Source organism: Bactrocera dorsalis, chromosome 3 (assembly GCF_023373825.1).
Source record: "Bactrocera dorsalis isolate Fly_Bdor chromosome 3, ASM2337382v1, whole genome shotgun sequence".
In the NCBI taxonomy this organism is placed as follows: domain Eukaryota; kingdom Metazoa; phylum Arthropoda; class Insecta; order Diptera; family Tephritidae; genus Bactrocera; species Bactrocera dorsalis.
This window is the reverse complement of record NC_064305.1, coordinates 62070299-62091782: the sequence shown is the minus strand read 5'-3', so window position 1 is coordinate 62091782 and position 21484 is coordinate 62070299. Positions and strand designations below refer to the sequence as shown.

Sequence of the window (21484 nt, the reverse complement as noted above, 5' to 3'; positions counted from 1 at the left end):
TTTATTTTTTGAAGATTATATATTTCAAATGTTGGCCGTGAATATGTCTTAGATGTTCCATTCGTTGAGTCCAATTTTCGATGATTCGTTCGAGCATTTCGGCTGCTAACTGGCGTATGACACGCGAGATGCTTTGTTCGAAGGCCTGAATCGAAGCGAGATTGTCCGCTTAGACTTTAGACTGTCCATATCCCCACAGGAAATAGTTTAACTGTGTGATATCACACGATCTTGGTGGACAATCGACCGGCCCAAAACGGGAAATTATCTGATCACCGAAGTATTCTCTCAATAAATCCATTAATTGATGCGATGTGTAGGAAATGGCGCCGTCTTGTTGAAACCAAACGACACTGAGATCACGAGCTTTAATTTCAGGTAGGTTATCATTGCCGGCTAACCACACCAAACCATTATATTTCTTGACGAAACAGCAGCTCTTGAATCACTTGAGGTTGCTCTTCGCCCATTGAGCCAGAAATGACCCTCATCGCTGAACAAAATTTGGCGCGAAAACATCAGATCTTCTTGAAACTTTTCAAGAGTTCATATAGTTCGCGCCAAGTCATTCCATACGTCAGTCCGAGTTGCTGCGAACGGCGCCGAATCGACTCTCCACGGCCTTGGTGTACGCTCTCAGCAAAGGCTGCTATATTTTCTTCACTGTGTGCTGAACGTGGTCTATTCGATCGAATATCCAAAAAATCCAATAATGAATGCTGGGTGATAGTAAAATACTTTTTTATTATACGCACATAACTTTCTTATCTACCTATCAATAAAAATTCATTTTTTAAAGGTCTTCGGGTACTTCCGCCTTTAAGTGCGGCGGCTTCCGATATTTCTTGAGTTCGAGTAGCATTCCTGATATATTTTTTATATAAACCATTATAATTAGTTTCGAGTATTAAGTTCTTAAATCATCAAAAAAATCCTGTAATTTCATTCTTGATATTGATTTGCCGTTTAAGACGGTCAAAATAGAAAAAGTGACTTATCAAAGAGAGTGGCTACAACATTTCAATGGAATTTAATGAGGTATCTTATAAAGATGTCGCTTCCTTTGATGCTACTAAGATTTCTTTTACAGATTTCTCAATACTCAAACTCACCGCACTAGCTTGGTTGTTCCCTTTATACTATTTTAGGAGAGAAGGGAACTCTCAAAGTTAACGAAATGGCGAAACGAAGACGCCTTTAGTTGATTTAAAAAAAGAGTGGCTATATAGATACTTTAAAGGATTATAACTGCTTGCTATCACTAGTACGTAAGTTTTTTTTTCCAATAATGATAGCTTAAACCAGCTGTCTGTTCGATTCGCCAATCTATAAAGACGAAAAATTATCAATTTTCATATTAATTCCCGGCTCTAACGACATGAATGCATTTATTTCATTCAATCATTTTCATTATCATTTAGCCTAAATCAGTTGTTTGTTCGATTCGCCACTAAGTTTTTATTATTTTGTTCATCTTTCATAATTAAAAGTAGCATAATTTTGTGCGAGAAGAGTAAATTTTTGTCGGTCTATGAAAACCAAAACTGAACAATTTTCTTTATTTTCATATTAATACCGTCTCTAACGACATGAATGCATTTGTTTTGCTACTCAGTGTATACAATGAACATATGACTGCCGTCTGACGGAGAAATAACTATGAAAATAATTAAATCATATATCATTAGCGACAAGCAAACATACTTATACAGACATACAAGTAAGCTTACAAAGAAATATACAACATTTCATGCTTATACATATGCATGCACATACATATGTGGTAATTAAAGTCGATAATTGGTTTTTCACAATTGCATTATTGTGGCAATAATACAATATATGTATATGAGTGAGCTGATTGCAATAAGCGTGTATAAAAATGAAATCATGCCACATCTTTACAATACATGTACTGAATGTATTATATTATGGAATACTACATACATATGTACATATGTATGTATGTATATGGGTATAAGTGGCAAATAGCGCTTATGTAATAAATCGAAAGTGCTCAGCGTGACATTGACGTCCCAGAAATGAAAAACTGTCACATTGAGCGGAGTTTAATTAAATACTTATTTATTTGTGATAGTAGTGTTATATGTATGTATGTACATATCTATTAGGGTATCAGTTTTTTGAAGATTATTGTTTTTTTTTGTAAACGAAAAACACTGAAGTTTAAATTTTTGCTCTAAAAAGTAGAATTCGGGAGAAATAAGTTCTTTATATTCAATTTAAACTCTGTCTAATGTAGTGTAAATCGAAATTTCCAGAACAAAAGCTAGCGAACCATTGTGCTACACGAACTGATACAGCATCGTCTCCGTAAACTTCACAAATTTCATTGTAGGCTTGCGTGACATACTTCCCTTTTTATATCATTTTTGAACAGCTACAACTTTTTCCTTTTTCCCCGAATTTTGGCTTAAAACCTCACCTTTCCAACACTATATGGTATGATAGAATGTGATTGGTAGCACTAGAGATATACGACTGCAACGACATCTATTACGAAAATACGAAAAGACTTTTTCGACTACCCAATATTGGTTATTAATGCACTCATATTGGAACAACATTTTAGTTTTGGTTATAAAGTGGTTATATACTGGTTATCATACACTCATAGTGAAACAAAATTCGAGTTTTGGTTATATATTGGTTATTATCAGAGTATCTGACAGCGATTTTCGAGTTTTTTTATGATACGTTGTTTTGGATTTTAGGTGACGATATGCACATAATATGAGATTTTATGATATTTTGCATTAAGAAAGTAACTATGCAAGTTTGAAAATATATAATATTCGAATACAACATTTTTCTAACCAAAAAAGAGTGCGAAGTTGTTATTTTTTCTATAAAAATGTTCCTTTAAAAGTTTCATGCAGTTAAGGTTATACAATACATCAAATGTACTAAGCATTCATACCAGTGATTTATTTGCATATTAAATATTGCTCATACGTCATGGTGTACTGCATAAATACAGTGCTCGTATATTTGAGTCATAACTTTAACTGCGTATAACTTTTATAGGAATATTTTTATATGAAAAATCTTTACAATTATTTTTTATAATAATTTTTTAATTGAGTTGTAAAATTTATTTAAAAAAACTGCTTTTAAAAATTAAATTTGAACCTTTAATATCTTTTAAACGATTGGGTCTACGAAAAAATCTGTAGAGACCATACTCTAAAGCATTAAATTTCCTAAAAAATCTATGAAACATTTATTTTTAGTAGTTGGAAGCAAGATATGATTTTCTTCTAGCTGATCATGAGAGAAAAATAGAAAACTGTAAAGCGGAGTACCTTCCCGTTACAATTAAGAGCTTTACTTGAAGAGATTTTCCTAGGAGTGTCTGGGAATCTATTTTGCAGAATAGAAAGCGAAATATTTATTCCATTTTTGACCCACTCTAATATATATATATATATAACCTAATCATAATCTAATATATACATATATATATATATGTACATTCTTGTACATGCATTTATACATATATTACCTTTTTCGATATGGCTCTGCTCGTTTGATCTCTGATCTCGGCATCAAAGATATCGAGTTGAGTTCAATGCGAGCGAGTATGTAGCTACAAAATCCAAGTGTTTATATGTCATATCGCTATACTATTAAATCGGTCTACTGCATTTATATCCGTTGTTTGTTCGATTCACCGCTCTAAAAAGTTAAACAAATAGAAGATATCAATTAATCGATCGAAACTAGGTTCTTTTATAAAAAACTTTTTTTTTAAGAGAAGATATCTTCACGAAATTTGGCTTGGATTATTTTCTAAGATAACGTTAAAATATCTGAAGAAATTTACCAGATCGAACTACTATAGCATATAACCGCCATATAAACTGAACGATCAAAATCAAGTCTTTGTATGAAAAACTTTTTTATTTTACTAAAAATCTTCAAAAAATTTAACATGATTTATTTGCTTAAGGCAATTGTACAATTTCCGAAGAAATTTCCTTGATCGGACTACTATAGCATATAGCTGGCATACAAACTGAACAATCAAAATCAGGTTCATGCATGGCAACTTTTTTATTTGTGAAGGGTATTATGGCTTCCGTGCAACCGAAGTTCACTTTTATTTGTTTTCCATTTCTAACTGCACTTTATGAGTTTCAGCATACTTTGCCTTTCCTTATTTAATTAAAAGTTTCAATTATATATGCACATACATACATACATACTTACAATTATCAAAAAGCCATTCAAACACACATCTGCTTTTCGGCAACCCTGCAAATTACGTGGAAATCGAACACAAATAAAAATAAAAATAAAAAAAAAAAATTATAAAAGTGACAAAAATGACAGACGGCAACATGCAACATACTAACCATGACCCACTTTGTGGCATACAAAACTACATAAAACTGTGCTAACGCGCAAACCAACAGCTAAGCGTGTCGGCAAGTTGCTGCAACAAATAGACGGACGGACGGACAGCCATGGTTACCGCTGCTCAGGCCAACGCTTTGGCAACTGCGCCAAAAAGCTTCGCAATCGAGAATTACAATTCAAGCGTTTAACTGCTGCCAATAGTTGGCGTTGCCTACATACATATACATATATATGTAAGCGTGTGTATATTTTTAGTGTGTGTGTAGTTGTGCAAATGTCTGTGCCAGCGTGGCTTGACTTTAAGGCGCTTGTGCCAGTTAATAACTGTGTCGCTGCTGCTGCCAATTGGATTCTAAAGCTCGGCAAATGCAGCGCAAAATAAAATTAAAGCAAATGAAAAAAGTTAAATTAAATACCAGCTGGCAACGCCACAAGCTTAACAAGCTGACACGCGCACTCAGCGCTTTGTTGTATTGCCAAATTTTGCTGCCAACAAAAATAGTAAACAAATGCGCAAAAAAAAAAACGACAAAGCAAGCCAAACATATGCTTTGCATAATCGCCGCGCTTTGAAAGCGCCTCAAATGTGCGCTTTGCTCTGACATTGCAACAACTACAAATGGCAATGCAATTGAATGCGCATGTGTGTGTATGCATGTGTATGTGTATAGTTTCTCACTGCAAGCAGTTGCAGTTACTTGTGGTTTTTCCTATTTTTTGTTTTTTTTTGCAAGTTTTCTTGTTTTTCCCCTTTTTTTTTGTTGCTTTTGCAACTTTTTGTTGTAGTTAGACCCTCGGAGACCCTATAAAATATATATACATATGTATATACATATATATATGTATATAACATAATCAACGTGCTGAGCTGACTCTATATAGCCACGTCAGTATGTCCGTTTAGACATCAATTAGTCCTTCAGTTCGTGAGATATCGACCTGAAATTTTGCACCCGTTCTTTTCTCCCAAAGAAGCTACTCATTTGTCGAAACCACTGATATCGGTCTACTATATCTTATAGCTGCCATAAAAACTGAACGATTAAAATCTAGTCTTTGTTTTAAAATCTTTTTTATTTGACGAGATATCTTCAAAAAATTTAACATGGTTTATTGTCTAAGGCAATGGTACAAGCTCCGACGAAATTGTTCCGATCGGACCACTATACCATATAGCTGCCATACAAACTGATCGATCAAAATTAAGTCCTTATAAGGAAGATTTTTTAATGTCACGAATTATCTTTAAAAAATTTTGCATAAAATAGTATCCCAGACAACAACATAATCACGGAAGAAATTGCTCAGATCGAACACTATCTTCTTTCGTTATATTTATTATTTTTGTTTTTGTTATTTTTATAATTTTGTTATTGTTTTTGTAACTCTTTTATACAATTTTTGTTGCTCGAAATCTTTTGTTGTTGTTTTTGTTGAATTTTTTATACAATTTTGTTACTCGCCATTTTGTTGTTGTTGTAATTTTTATAAAAAATATTAGCTCGCAATTTTTATTGTTGTTTTTGTTGAATATTTTTATAAAATTTTGTTACTCGCAATTTTGTTTTTGTTGTAATTTTTATAAAAAAATATTAGCTCGCATATTTTATTGTTGTTGTTTTTGTTGCATTTTTTATAATTTTTTTGTTGCTCTAAATTTTTGCTGTTGTTGTAATTTTGTTATTGTTGTTTTTATTGTAATTTTTGTTTTCATAAATTTTGTTATTGTTGTTGCTTTTGCAATTTGTTATCGACGAGTTGGGCGCATTGCAGCTTGATTTACAAATTAAAAAATAAATAAATTGAAAATAGTAAGAATGAATAGAACAAAGTAACATAAAGCGGCACAAGGCAGCCAAGCCACACCTCCGCCACGAGGCGCGCAAAATCAAATGCGAACGCCAAAGCCACAGCTAGCTGAGTGCTCAGTGCACGCGCTTGCATACAAATTATATACACGTGCATATGTATATGTGTGTGACAAAGGGGCTAGACGCAGAATTATATCAATTCTATATATGTATGCGCATTTGTAGATGCATAAGTGTGTGCGTGTCTGTGTTCATAACAGTAGCCGTTTGAAAGTGGCACGTTCGAGTTACGTGCGACCTAATCCACTTTGTCTTTGCTACTCTGCTGTCACTGTTTTCGCTGTTATTGTTGTTGGTTTTTGTCATTAGCGCTTGTTTTTGCTATATAAGTAATGATTATTATTTTTTAATTACATATTTTATCATTTTTCTATGACTTGTTTAGCTAATATTTATATTAAACATTGTTGTTGTTATTGCTTTTTGTTGTAGTATTCATTTTCTAATGCTCGAATGTCAACGCGGTTAATTTATGCTGTTAAGTACATATATTTATACATATGTATGTACATATATTTTATACATTTATGTCACACGCAATCTTTCGAACTCGTTTTCCAACACATTCGCGCTCTGTTGTCACCCGCCATGCTACCTCACTGCTGTCATTATGTCTGCCCCCCTGTGCAGTGTGCCGCGCTGTGCTTGTATAATGTGGCGTTGCACATGCGCAGTGCGCGTTTCTGGTCACGTTCACGCTTTTGCTCGGTCTCCTTCACGGCGCTACTTTACAATTTAATCAATTTAAGGCAGTTTTTTGTTTTCTGATTATGTTTATACTTTGGGTTTTATATACATATGTATATACTCGTACATACATGATCAGTTTGACGAGCAGAGCCGCGGATCAATATATACGCGGACTAGTCCTTCAGTTTTTGAGCTATCGAGCTGAAATTTTACACACGTCTTTTTCTCATTCAGATGCTACTCATTGCTTAGAACTGCCGATGTCGTGCCGCCATAGCATATAGCTGCCATACAAACTGAACAATTAAAATCAAGTTCTTGTATGAACAACTTTTTTCCTTGACGATATATCTTCACGAAATTCGGCATGGATTATTTCACAAAGTAGCACTGTAATCTCTGAAGAAATTGGTCAGATCGGATCACTACAGCATATAGCTACCATACAAAATGAAAGATTGGAATCAGGTGATTGTATGGAAAACTTTTGTATATGGCCAGATATTTCAATGACATTCGGCTCGAATTATTTTTCAAAGCAATGGTACGGTGTCTACGCCAATTAAGAAGAAGAATGGTACAATCTCCGAAAAAATTGTTCAGATCGGTCTACACGACATATAGAAGTCATACAAACCGTATGATCAAAATAAATTTGTTGTATTGAAAACTTCTTTATTTGACAAGATATCGTCACGAAATTTGGCGTGGATTATTGTCTAAGATAACCGTACATTCTCCAAACGAAGTGTCTAGATCGGACCAGTATAGCATAACATAGATTTATAGAAATTTAAACTTAATTTCTTAAATATTTAAACACACATGCGCCACATAAACAAATATTTTCCTTATTTTGTCGTCTTCGTTTCGCCAACACTTTACTCTCTAAGCTTCACTGTCAAAAAACCAACTGGTGAAAGCAACAAAAAAACATCCAGTTCAACTCAATTTAAGCAAGTATACGGTTATGTCCATACATTTGTTTAATCTCCTCCTTCTGTTCGCTCTCGATTTTATTATGCCACTCTGTTTAATTTAAACTAGTTGTTCGTTCGTTTCGCCACTCTTCAAAGCTTAAAGCTTTTGTCTCCGTTTCTGTTTTATGCCACTCCCATTACTTTTGTACAGACATATGAAGGCATATATCTAACGTATATTGCTCTATGTTCATTTATCTGTTCAACTGCTCCAATTCAGTTGTTGCCTCATCAATTTTTATTCATATTTTGTTGCTGTTGTTTTTTTTTTTGTTTTGTTCACCCATTTGTTGCTTACAAAAGCGTTACAAATGTGTTGTTTGTTGGCTTTATTTATGCTTCAGTGATGTGTCCATTATGTATGACTGATGATTGCAACATTGCTGCAACACCAGCGACTTCATCACACCGAAGGCAGTTAAAGCTGGCTTCCTAGCAATTAACAAGCAAACGATATAATAGCATCGCAAAAGCACGTTAAATCAGATTAAATTATGTTATTAGAGAGCACAACATACATGCATTTATGTATATGTTTGAATATGTATGTATATATGAATGATGTGAACGATTAATGACTGACTGTAATTATCATAAGATCTCAATTTCCATAAATTTTTATGATGGACGCGCTGGCGAATATTTAAATATGTACTTAAGAGACTTTAAAAATTTCGGATAAATTTGTTATGATAGAAAGGTTTGGTGTCATAATTTCAATTCAAGAAAAATAAAATATATTCTATATAATCCTTCGATGTTTATAAGTTCTACCCCATTCCGCTATAAGCGTGTTCGGATTTTTTGTTTAATAGCTGGCATATTTGCAAATATTCAAAAAATTATTTACTTCTTTCCGCATACTAAGCGAAAATTCGGAACCAAATAGAGCTGTATTCAAAATAATTCTGGAATTACCTTTACATAAATATATGAGTCAAAATATTTATTTTGCTATTCTTACACTGATTCCGAATTCAAAATACCTACAAAAGTGAAATATAATCAGATCAAATTTGAACCAGACTGTTTCTTTTCGAATCGATAAAACATGTTACCTAGATTGGTCCAACCTTTTTTATGTTCCTGATCTCCAAAAGTCAATGAGTGTATGCTTGGCGAGTTTGCTTGAAACTTTATATTTCCAATGAAATGAATATGAAGGATTCGTTAAAAATGCTGCAGAGGTGATTTGAGGGGTCTACTTTATCACGAACACAAGTATTTGACTGGCACAAAATATTCAGTGAAGACTGTGAAGTCATTGAAATATTGCTTCATGCGCGTAATGGCGATTACAGCGAAAAAATTAAAGAAACATTGCCTGAGAACCATCGTGTTGGCAGCCGAAAGATAGCAGGGGATCCCAAAACATCTCTTTAGATCGACTCAACACATTAGGGTTAATGCTTCAGGATGAAAAGGTGACCATGCTAGACTCGAACCAAAGACTTGAATCATTCGCGAAAACGACGTCGAGTGGAGGTTGCGATAAAGATGCTTGATAGCCTAGCTGAGAACCCTATATCTTTTCCAGTGACGAGACATGGATTTATGAAACTGTCCAACAATCGATCGAACGGCGTTCCAAAAATGAGTTGAAACCTAAGAAAACAAAATTCGTTGAAGCGCAAAGGTCCATCCATAGTTGTATTACTACCTAGTAACCTAGTATTAGTCTTATTAATCAAAATAGAGCTTGATTAATATCCTCCCAAGGTCTGTTACTTCAACAGCATTTGGGGAATATTTTGTGCTTTAAATGGAAATGACCTCAATAAATAAATCGGTTATTATTCCAAGATGGCAGAACGAAAACAACTCGATATTCTGAAAGAGTCGACAGATTCCAATATTTTAATAAATACTTCGACTTAGGTAAGATTTTCGAAGAATTTTCGAAGTGCTTTGTTGTTGAGTTACTTAAAATTGTTCATAAAAGCTATCTAATATTTACTTTCATTGAGGGCTTTATGATGTTCGGCCGAATCTATTCTCGAACAATTTTTTGGTTTTTCGTAACTAAATAAAATGTTGTTCGGACACGTAGCAGTAGTGGTCAATAGAAATGCGAAACTGTGGACTTACCTGAGTAAAAATGTGATGCAAAAGGTCAGTGCGGCACAAAATAGCAGTAATTTGGAAGAATACTGCCGAGTGTATAATTCCTTGCAGGATAAAAATCGGGATCCGTTTCTGTTACGTAGACCCGACTGTCGTGAGAGCGGCCCTACTTAACTTGACTCCTCTCCACTGGTACCGTACTTTTTGTCTGTTTCAGAGCAACAACCCTCTCTGCTTCGGTTATTGAACAACTTTCATTGAAAATTCGAACAATAATAAACAACAACAACAAAAAATAAACAAAATGAAAAATAAGTTGTTTTCAATTATTGTGCATTTCAAGCATATTGCAATACCAACAACAATAAAACAATTTAACTGCTTACAATAGTTGCAGGTAATACAGGGTAGGCCATTTAAAGTTGACCCATCTGGCAACGCTGTAACTTTTAACAGCGCTGACAAATCGGCTAATGTCATACCGCGTTAGAAGCGTCATTCGAAGACAATTTATACCATGGAACAGTACACTCCAAAAGAACGCGCTGAAATTGTTCAGCTTTATATTCAAAATAACTTTTCAATTGTGTTAACTCAACGTGCGTTTCGCAAAAAAAAATAAAGTGAAAAGTGCTCCAGTTAAGAACACAATTAAGTCTTTATACGCAAAATTTGTGAACACCGGTAATCTCAGTAATGCCAGTCATGCATCCAGACAACGCACAAGACGTTCTGATGAAAATATCGAAGCTGTACGAGCCAGTATTGAGGAGACTCCATCGACATCGAGTTATCGCCGCTCTCAGGAATTAGACATCTCTCGCACCACTCTCCGACGCATAATTCATAACGATTTGAAGATGTTTCCATATAAAATTCAAATGGCACAAAAACTAAACCCAGCTGATTATCCGCGACGCCTTAATTTTGGCAAATGGGCCATCGAAATGGCTGAAAACGAACTTGACTTTTGGCGAAAACTCATCATGTCAGACGAGGCACATTTCTCGTTGAATGGAGGCGTAAACAAGCAAAATTGCCGATTTTATGCCACCGAAAATCCTCAATTAATTGAAGAACAGCCTCTTTACGACCAAAAAGTAACAGTTTGGTGCGGTGTTTGCGCGAATATGATCATCGGACCGTATTTTTTCGAAGACGATGATGGAGCCACGACAACAGTCAATGGTGAGCGTTATCGAGCCATGATAACGGATTTTGTGATACCCATTATTCGCGAAAATGACATGGATAACTTCTGGTTTCAACAGGACGGGGCTACATGCCATACAGCTCGACCAACAATCAATTTATTGCGACCATTTTTCCCCGGGCGATTGATATCGAAAAATGGTGAAGTTGACTGGCCACCGAGATCACCAGATTTGACGCCACCAGACTTTTATTTGTGGGGTTATTTGAAATCCAAGGTATACGCTAATAAGCCAAAGACCTTAGCTCAACTGAAAGCCAACATTCGACGTGAAACAGCCGCCATATCATCCGAAACATTGGCCAAAGTCATGGAAAATGTCGAAAAAAGAGTGCATTTAGCTGTCAAAGCTAAAGGTGCCCATTTACGCGATCTAATTTTTAAATATTAGCTGAAACAAATCCCCTTGGACCAAAATAAATTATTTTTGAAATGAACAAAAAACATTGTTTTCTTTTGTTCTTTTTTTTTAGAAACAAATGGGTCAACTTTAAATGGCCTACCTTGTATTAAAACCAACAACAAGCTTTGCTGTTCTTGTTGCTGCTGCTATTAAAACAAACTGCCAACATATGCTTGGACTTAGTCATAGTCCGTGTACAACTTAAGTCTATTTTATAGACCTGACTAAGCCAAAAAACATAAAAAAAAATTAAAAATCAAACTTTTGTAAATAGCGCTAGCCGCTGTTGCAACTGGCAACTGTTGTTGCCACTTTGCGCCATGTGGCAGTGACCAAATTGAGCGTTGCACAAGGCATTTGCCATAATTTGTTTTGTGCATGTTTTGCTTTGTAACTTTTTTATCGTCTTTTTTACGTTTCAATTTTTGCTTTTTGTGGCACGTACACCACACACACACACATGCATACATGCATACATACAAACATACAAAAAGCAGCGTTGATGTGCTGTCCTCACAGTGTTGTTGGAATTAACACGCTTAAATGCAGTTAACGGGTTTTTTCGCATAATCAGTCTGTCTGTCCGTCGTCGTAATTCAGCAAATTTGCCATTCACCACTTGGTTGTGTATAACAACAACAACAGTACACGGCTGTTTGCGTGCACTTCTTGCAACCTTTTCGATGCCGTGAAAATTGCTGCCTTTTCCTCACTTTTATCGCATTCGCCAGCGGCAATCAAAAGCTATGAGGAAGAACTATAAAATGCAATTGCTCACCAACATACACACATACATACATGCAATAATACATACATAAATTACACGAATTCAGTTTTTTATTTGCTCGTTATTGCGCCCACAGCGCCTCTGCTTTTTATTGTGTCTTCTAGCTGAGCTTTGTTTCTTTTTTTTTGCTTTGCTTGCCTCTTTGTGCCTTTCTAATTGTGCCAAATAAAATAAATCGACCTCAATTCGATGACCTCGGCTTCCAGTCGCTATTTTCATGCGTAAAAGTAGATGATGTTGCAGTTTTTTCTAGCATTAGCAGTAGTCTAATTTTTGTGCACAATAAGCAAAATGAGCTTTTGTTATTTGCAATAAATATTTACCCTAACAACGGAGCTTTGATTTGATTTTCACCACTTAGTTGTTTTGCAGTGCCGCATGGCAAATGGCCGTGATACTTTAGTAGATTTGTAAATGATTTTAGTAATTTTCAATGATTTACGAACTAATAAAAGAGTTAGGTTAGGTTGGAGTAGCTTGAACCGTTAGATAGTCACATAATTTTTTTTGTGTTATAATACTACTTATACGAGGGCTGTCCGATAAATAACCGACCTAACCATGATGCACGCGACTTTTTCAAATTTTTTTTTTATTTTTCTACATAGTCTCCTTGTAACTCCACACACTTCTCCCAGCGATGCTCCCATCTCTGCAACTTTTCCAAATAGTACTTGGCGTCTTTGTCTGCAAAATACGAGTTCACGAAAGAGATTGCCTCCTCATTTAACGAAAATATCTGGCCGCCGAGCGCAGTTTTAAGTTGAGGAAACAAAAAAAAGTCGCTTGGTGCTAGATTCGGTGAATAAGGTGGATGGTCAAGCAGTTCGAACCGCAATTCGTGGATTTTCGCCATAGCGACTGTTGAGGTGTGAGATGGTGCGTTGTCTTGGTGGAACAAGACTTTCTTTTTGCAAATGTGGCCGATTTTTCGAAATTTCTTCCTTTAGCTTGTCCAATAATGATGCGTAGTATGCTCGTGTTATAGTTTTTCCTTTTTCAAGATAGTCGATAAAAATAATTCCATGGCTGTCCCAAAAAACACTCGCCATCACTTTCCCAGCTGAATACACAGCTTTCGGTTTTTTTGGGGCTGGTTCCCCCTTTTCAATCCACTGTTTAGATTGGATTTTTGTTTCGGCCGTATAATGATGAATCCAAGTTTCGTCTACAGTTATCAATCGGCGCCAAAAACGGGTTTTATTGCCTCTAAACTGAGCCAACAGAGCGCTGGAAATGTTCATGCGCGCACGTTTGTGGTCTAGCGTAAGCAAACGCGACACCCAACGCGCGGACAGCTTTCTCATGCCCAAATCTTGGTTTAATATGTGACAAACAGTTTCTTTTGGCATCTTCATAATCTCAGCTATTTCCCTAACTTTAATCCGGCGGTCGTCTAGTACCAATTGATGAACTTTTGCGATGTTATCGTTAGTGGTTACAGTTTTTGGACGCCCAGGACGTTCATCATCTTCCAAGCTCCTGCGACCACGTTTAAATTCAGCTGCCCAAAATTTTACGGTGGTAAACGATGGTGCAGAGTCACCATACACAGAGTCCAACTCATCTTTGATTTGTGAAGGCGTATTGCCTTTCAAAAATAAAAATTTAATTACAGCTCGATATTCAATTTTTTCCATTTTGGGGAAATCACCGAAATAGACTCACAAAAATGACTGTCAACAGATAATTGCGCAAGATAAATTTTTGAAATTTTGGCGAGTAGCTATTATAATATGCACAATTTGAAGTAGAAACTTTTTTTTCAGATGTGCCGCTAGCTTCACGTTGAGGTCGGTTATTTATCGGACAGCCCTCGTACATATGCTAACTATAAAGAGTATATAAATAGTACATTAGGCACTCAGTTTTGTATATATTGAATGCTGTTAAAGTATCTTATAGCACCTTTAGAGGTTAGGTCAAGTTAATGATAAAAATTAAAAAGAAAACTAATTTTTAAAATGTATACTCAAAGTATGGAAACAGGCGACATAAAGCATTCAAATATTATCTTCAGCAAGCCAAGCTCTAACCAGCCTAGTGTAACTGCGACTATGGGTACTCATTGGGATTCATTCATAATAAATTGTTTTGTTAAATTAAGCAATCAAATTTTTCAAATTGCAAATTTTAATGTTATCCTATTTTCTCTCCCAATTTTCATTGCAGATAAGCACAGAGTTTATCCATAAAAATGCGCAATAAAAAAGCTGTAATTGTTTTTTGAGGTTGAAAGGTCTTTGAAGGACTTGACAGCCGCCGTCGACGGATTGAAAGCGAAAGTGATTGAGACGCCATTGCAGAAGTGCCGAAGTGCAGCAATAATAATCAATTATTTGCTGTAATCTGCACAAAAGTAAAGAGTTCTAGAGAGAGAGTGAGCGGAAGTATAAGTGAAAAGTAGAAATTTCGGAAACTGTTTACTAGCAGCACATCTTTGGTGAGTAGATGAAAATGTTTTTAACACAATTAAGCAATATTTGAAAAATCTAAAAAATTTTGGAATAACAATTCGATTATGTGGTATACAGTATCCGGTATATAGTGGTAATAAATATGGTTACAGTTTCCGGTGTATAGTGGTTATAAATATGGTATATTTTTAACCGTACAGCTATATAAAAGGAAAACATATGTAGGACTTAGCATAAATATTATAAAATGATTAATTTTTTTCGATAAAATACGGTTTTTAAGTACCGTTATAAATGTATTTTTATTCTTTATGCGTGAAAAAATTTAAATTGATTTGGATTCGCAAAGCAAACGGAAACATTATCAGTAAATATTTTTCTAACCTTAAAAAAAGTTTCAAAATTTCAAGTACGCAGTTTTCCGTTGACCTTCTTCTTATAAAGAAAAATATGATATCACTGAATTAATTTCGAAAATTGCAGTTGGAATTATTTTTTTCATATAAAAATTGTATTACTCACGCATATGTATACCCACTCGTATGCATAGTTAGCATGTATGCGCATATAACAATAAATCTTGGTAATATAATCATGGCTTAAATCACATCATGCTGTTTAATTATAAATTAGAAACATATTTATGTATATGTATACAAATATTTTTTTAATATGTAGACATACATACTCGTATATATATATGTATATACATATGTAGTTGTCTGAGTAACTGAGTCATCGCTTGTTCTTCATTCGTAAGAAAACCTGAATGTCTATTCAACAACCTGTCATTGAGTCATCCAAATGTACAATAGTTATGAGACATAAAACTTTTCCATTATGCTTAAGAAGCTTAACAAATGAATTGCGTTTATTTAATGCATACATATGTACATACATACTTACATTTATAAGTTATTGTCATTTTGACAGCTCTGAAGTTTTGGTTTATACAAATACCTAGATTGTGGGCGAAAGTTGCGAAAATTTGTCAACATGTAACTAATTTGGTAGCAATAATCAAAGTCTTCTGTAGTAACTATTTAAGTTTTCGAATAATTTCGAACAATAGACAGCTATCCCTGTTATGATCGCTGCTCAGCTGCTCTCTCAAGAAAGAAACGAATCACGCATGTAAAACTGGATTTGTTGTCTTTGATTGACTTGTCATTCTAATTTTTTGTCGTTAATGATCTGGCGATCATAAAGGATATGTTATAATTGTTTACAATGTTATAGTGACTTCAGGGTTTGAAGAAAGATTTTCAGTGAATTTGAGTGGTATTTTCGGAATTTTATTTTTAAAACTCGCTAATTGTTCAATTAAAAGTTGATTATCGACAGTCATTGAGTCAATTAGTTAGTTTCTCTATTATGTGGTAGTTTGAGAACTATTAAAGATTGAATTTCTGAAATTTAAAATATGTTCAATAAAACTAGTTTTTTTAACAGTCGCTTAATGGAGTCAATTAATAATTTGCTTAATAGTGTATATTATTAATTGATAAAAATTGGAAATTAAATTTGTAAAATTCACTAATTTCTTCTTCTTCTGCAGTCGCTTAATTGCGTCGTTTAATAACTTGCTTAATTATTATTAATTATATACATATGTACACGTAAATTGACAAAAATAAATTTTGGAAATTCAATAAAATGCGTTAATTATACAATTAATATTAGTAATTAATTTTTCTGCGGTCTCTTAATTTATTCAATTAAATACTTGCTTTATTATAATATAAGTTGAGAAAAATTAGGTGTTGAATTTCTGAAATTTGCCAATTATTCAATCAGAAGTAGTTATTTTGTAATCGATTAATTGAGTCAATTAGTTAATTGCATCATTATATGATAAATTGAAAGCAATTAAAGGTGGAATTTCAGAATTTTTCATAATTATTCAATTAAAAGAAGTAGTTATATAATCGCTTAATTGCGTCAATTAGTTAATTACTTACAATTAGAGGTGGAATTTCCATAATTTCATAATTATTCAATTAGAATGCGTTTTGGTGCAAGCGCTTAATTAAGCCAATTAGTTAATTACATCACCATATGATAAATTGAAAACATTTAGAAATGCAATTTCTGAAATTTTCTTAATTATAAATAAAAAGTAGTTTTTTTTTACAATAACTTAATTGAGTGAATTTGTTGATTAAAGTTAATTATCAATTACCGATTTATGAAATTGCTAATTGACTAAATTAATTGACTGAATTAGAGGACTGCGAAATCCCTATTAATTAATAATTTAACGTATTAAACCAATTTTTTTGCAATTAAGCAAACATTATTGCACTTAGATAACCTAAATTTTGTTATTTAATTTAAATAGTTTGAATTAAACATCTACTTACTATACATATGTATGAATCCACATTCTCTTATTATTAAAAATCACACTGGGGTTTATGTACATAAGCATATTACTACACACTAAACTGTCTGAGGTTCGGATTTTAACCTCAACGTGTTCGTTTGCTGGTGTTGTCCTTGCAAAAGGTTATGTTTTTGCCAGCAAATGGCGAGCAGAGACTACTTCCTGCCATAACATACACAAGACACAACATACATACATACGTACAAACCCATTTGCACACTCTTCGCTGCCTTAGTTCGCATTTCTGTATATTTATACATATATACGTACAGACATATGCACAAGTATGCCTGTATATGTGCGTACATTAAGTTTTGATTTGTACGTTCCTTTTGCCATTTGAGGGCAATTAGCGAACATTCAACACACTTCGGCCGCATCGCAAACATATTGGTGTGTATGTATATAACACCAGCAAACGAACACCTATATTGTGGTCATTATTATTGTCGAGGCTCGTTCGTCGCTCAGCTGTTGATAAAATATGTATTTCCAAGGGAGGGAAAACGCGGCTTAACACATTTCCAGCTGTTTTCAATGGCCTTCGAAACCTTCATTGGCAGCTCGTGCTTATTATATTTTGGTTTTTGTTGCTGTGCACTTTGTTTGCCGTAATGCGGCTCGTGTACGCGTGTCTGCTGGTCAACTGGCAGCCTTGAAAATTCAGCATTGGCCTACGCTGTTTGCCTTGCCGTTCGGTTGAATGTAATTTTTTTCCTCTTCATCTTTTCTAAAAAACATATCTCAAGTGTAAATATTTAAACTTTTTCTGTGGCTTTGTAACAAATTTAAGGCCGATTTCCGTGTCACGTGTAGGATTTAATTTCCTTTTAAGTAAAAAAAGTTGAAAATGTTGACAAACTTTATAACAAAGGGTTGTAAAATACCGATTTAAGTAACGTCAATACATTTTTTTTCAAATCAGTGTCGAAAAAATAACCGCCAAAGTCGGCTTAAGATTTAGTGCTGTAATACTGCTGTTGTGGTCTCACGTTGTTCTCAAATAGACCACATTAATAAATTTTTGGATATAAAAATAGTTCAAGCATCATAGTAAAAGCAAAAAATATATATTGTGTCAAAAAAGTACCCTGAAATTGTAAATAAAATACAAAATATTGGATTATTCATCAATATTTATTTTGTCGCTTTCAAAGTAATCCCCACCAGATGTTATACACTTATGCCAATGATTTTTCCAGTCCTCGAAACACTTTTCGTAAGCACTTATTGAAACGGCCTTCAGCTCCCTTAGCCAATTTGGTTTTAACTTTTCGATCGAATGAAAATGGGTTCCACGGAACAGCAATTTCAGTTTGGGAAACAAGCAAAAGTCGCACGAAGCCAAATCTGGTAAATACGATGATTTATCGATGGTATTCCTTACTTTGGCTTTAAATTCGGTCACAATCATAGCTCGATACGATGATGCATTATCATCGTGTAAGATCCATGGATTGTTCTTCCACAAATCCGGCCATTTTCGACAGATGTTCTCACGCAAACGCCTCAATATGGACAAATAGAACTCCTTATTGACCGTCTGCCCCTCCGGAACAATTTCATTATGCACAAAACCTCGAATATTGGAAAAAACAATGAGCAACACCTTGAGTATTGAGCGTTGTTGGCGTGTTTTTTTTTTTTGGGTTTGGGCTCGTTTTTTCTCCTCCATTCCGATGATTGTTGACTTGTTTGCAGTTATAATGCTCTCCATGAATGTGGGATCGGAATTTGCAGGATCAAGCATGTTCAAAGAAACCTATTTACGCTACTTCTTTTGAAGAAAATTCAGTTTTATCGGGACAAGTCGAGCAAGAACGCGTTTCATACCCACCAATCATTCGATGGACTTGTGAGAGATGTCGAGCTCTCTTGCCAACGGAATTATTGTTATTTTTGAGACACAGATCTACGCAAAATATATCTCATTACCAAAGCAATTTATTTAGCATGATAATGCTGAAAATCGTCCAAATATTCATAACCATACCTCTTCTCTCCGGCTGGACATCCAATATTAATGAATCAGACGTTATACAGCTTTTTTCTTCAGTTTGAAAATATATGTATGTATATGGTTTCTCCTTGCTATTTTTGTTTCAAGTTCAAGCTCGTGACTGCAGAACGTTTGAGGGTGCATGCAGCGATCAAAGGCACACACATTCGTTTTGCACATCTATTAATAATAATGATACTCTTATGTGTGTGTGTGCGTTTATATGAGTTCATATGTAAACACACCCACACTTTAATGTCTATGCTGTTAATCGATATTTTTATTACATTTATTGCATTTTTTTCATCTGGGTCACAAGTGCTCCTAACGGGCGCGGGTGAATGTGTAATTATGAACGTCAACGCGAAATGTAAATCAAAATATTTATGGCCACTCGACAGTTTGTAAGCAATATTGATAATATTAGATTTTGATTTGACTAATTATGTTTGGCAAACGATCAATTAGCATGCAATTAGCAATACTCGATACAAAATTTAATTTTTTTCGTCTCTTCACGGACAGTTTTAGTAAATAATTGAATCCAAAATATTTTTTTTAGAACAGATTGATATTTTTATGTTTGTAATGTTTCAAGGCAGTTCGCCGTTTTTCATAATTTTATATAGATTAGTGGTTTCAGTTGGAATATATGTATATGTATGTAAATAAAAATGTATATAGTTATGTACATATACTTACTTACTACATATGTACTTACTCTTCTGCTCAAATATGTATTTTTCGTTTTTATTTTCTATTTTATTTTTCCCTTGCTGATGGGCAACCTCAAAATTTCTCTAAAATGTATTCATGCTCGTGTGTATATACTCATATGTAAGTATGTATGTATGCACTATATCATCTCATTACAGCTCGTATGCAAAATCGATCGTTAGTGTCCAGACAGACATTCTGACGCATTTCGCCTATTACAAATTTAATTTTGCCAGCATTGACGTACTTATGTACATACATATGTACATATGTACTGTATGTGCGTGCTTACAGTTACTTGGCGTAGGTGACAACGTAAGTTGCCTCTGTAATGTGGAAATAAAGAGGAACATATTTTTGCTTTCAATCGTTATTCGCAAAACTATAAAATGCACACGTTTCTTTGTATAAATTCAATATATTTTTAGATTTTGCTTTTTTGTTTAAAACATATGTATGTATGTTTGTGTGAATGACTTGAAATAAAATAAAAACGTCAACACAGTGTTATTAGAACAGAAATGGCCGTGGGTGCTGATGCCTACTGAATGAACAGTTGTCTTTTATGTGATGTATATATGTACTATGTATATACATATTTACGCATCGAATTAATTGAAAAAAAAAATAATAATAAATCTCTTTGGAATTTTCCGAATCTGATTTAGTGAATATATCTTATTAAATTAAAAGTTTTAATGAAAGAACTTGATTTTCAGCGTTCAGTTTGTATGGCAGCTATATACACCGCTGCGTATGAGCAATTATTTTGTCCTTTGGAAATTACTACACGTTTCTTTAGCCGTTCGCTAGATTAGCTTAAGCCGTAGTAAGGCAAAAATTAATTCTTTATAGATAAGATTCCCAAGACGAAAATCGAATTTGAAGAATTACTTTTTAATGAAATTCTCGGGATTCCTCGGGTAAAAAACAACATTTTTTCAACATTTTCTTTTCATATAAAAATTTAAATATTTTATTAGAATTTTTTACTCTTCCAAACATACACTATTAAAAAGAAATTCTAAAATTTTTGGAAAAAAATGTCATAAACTCGGCCATTACGACGCCATTTCCGGTGACCCCTCGAAAAAAAGATGCGCCCGCGTTGACTGGATAACTCCTTGCAGGATCAGCTAAAGCGAAAAAAACGTGTTTCAGTTAAAACCTTAACTTAGAACTTGGACGAAGGAAAAAAACTGAAAACTGAATTTTTGGCAGACATTTTTACAAAAAAAAATTAAATTTTCAGTGAAAATAACGCAGCATTTTTTTTTTTTTTTTAAATAGTAATAATCGAAAAAAATCCTTCATCAAGTCATTAAGAACTGTATTGGTTAAGTAATTCTCGAGAAATCTTGCCAACCGACTTCAAAAACACAGTTTCGAGAAAAACGCGTTCAAAGACGGCGCACTTAACCTATGTAGCTAGCCTCAAGCGCACAAGTTCTCAAGGCTGTATCTTCGAAACTATTACTCGGATCAACTTGAAAATTTAGGACAATATTCTTAAGGTGTTGTAGAATTTAATAACGATTTTTTGAAACCCGTAAACCCATGTAACCCCTTAAAGA

At 34.1% G+C, this 21484-nt stretch overlaps 1 protein-coding gene across 4 annotated transcripts in view; it reads left to right on the top strand.

The window, feature by feature from the left end:
- The window catches only part of LOC105224622 (platelet binding protein GspB), a 174879-nt gene that overhangs the window by 135872 nt on the left and 17523 nt on the right, over positions 1-21484 (top strand). For all 4 annotated transcript variants that reach the window (XR_007422437.1, XM_049453973.1, XM_049453974.1 and 1 more), the window contains one exon: positions 14564-14834. The gene's annotated coding sequence lies outside the window, so the exon portion shown is untranslated. The remainder of the gene's footprint in view (positions 1-14563; positions 14835-21484) is intronic.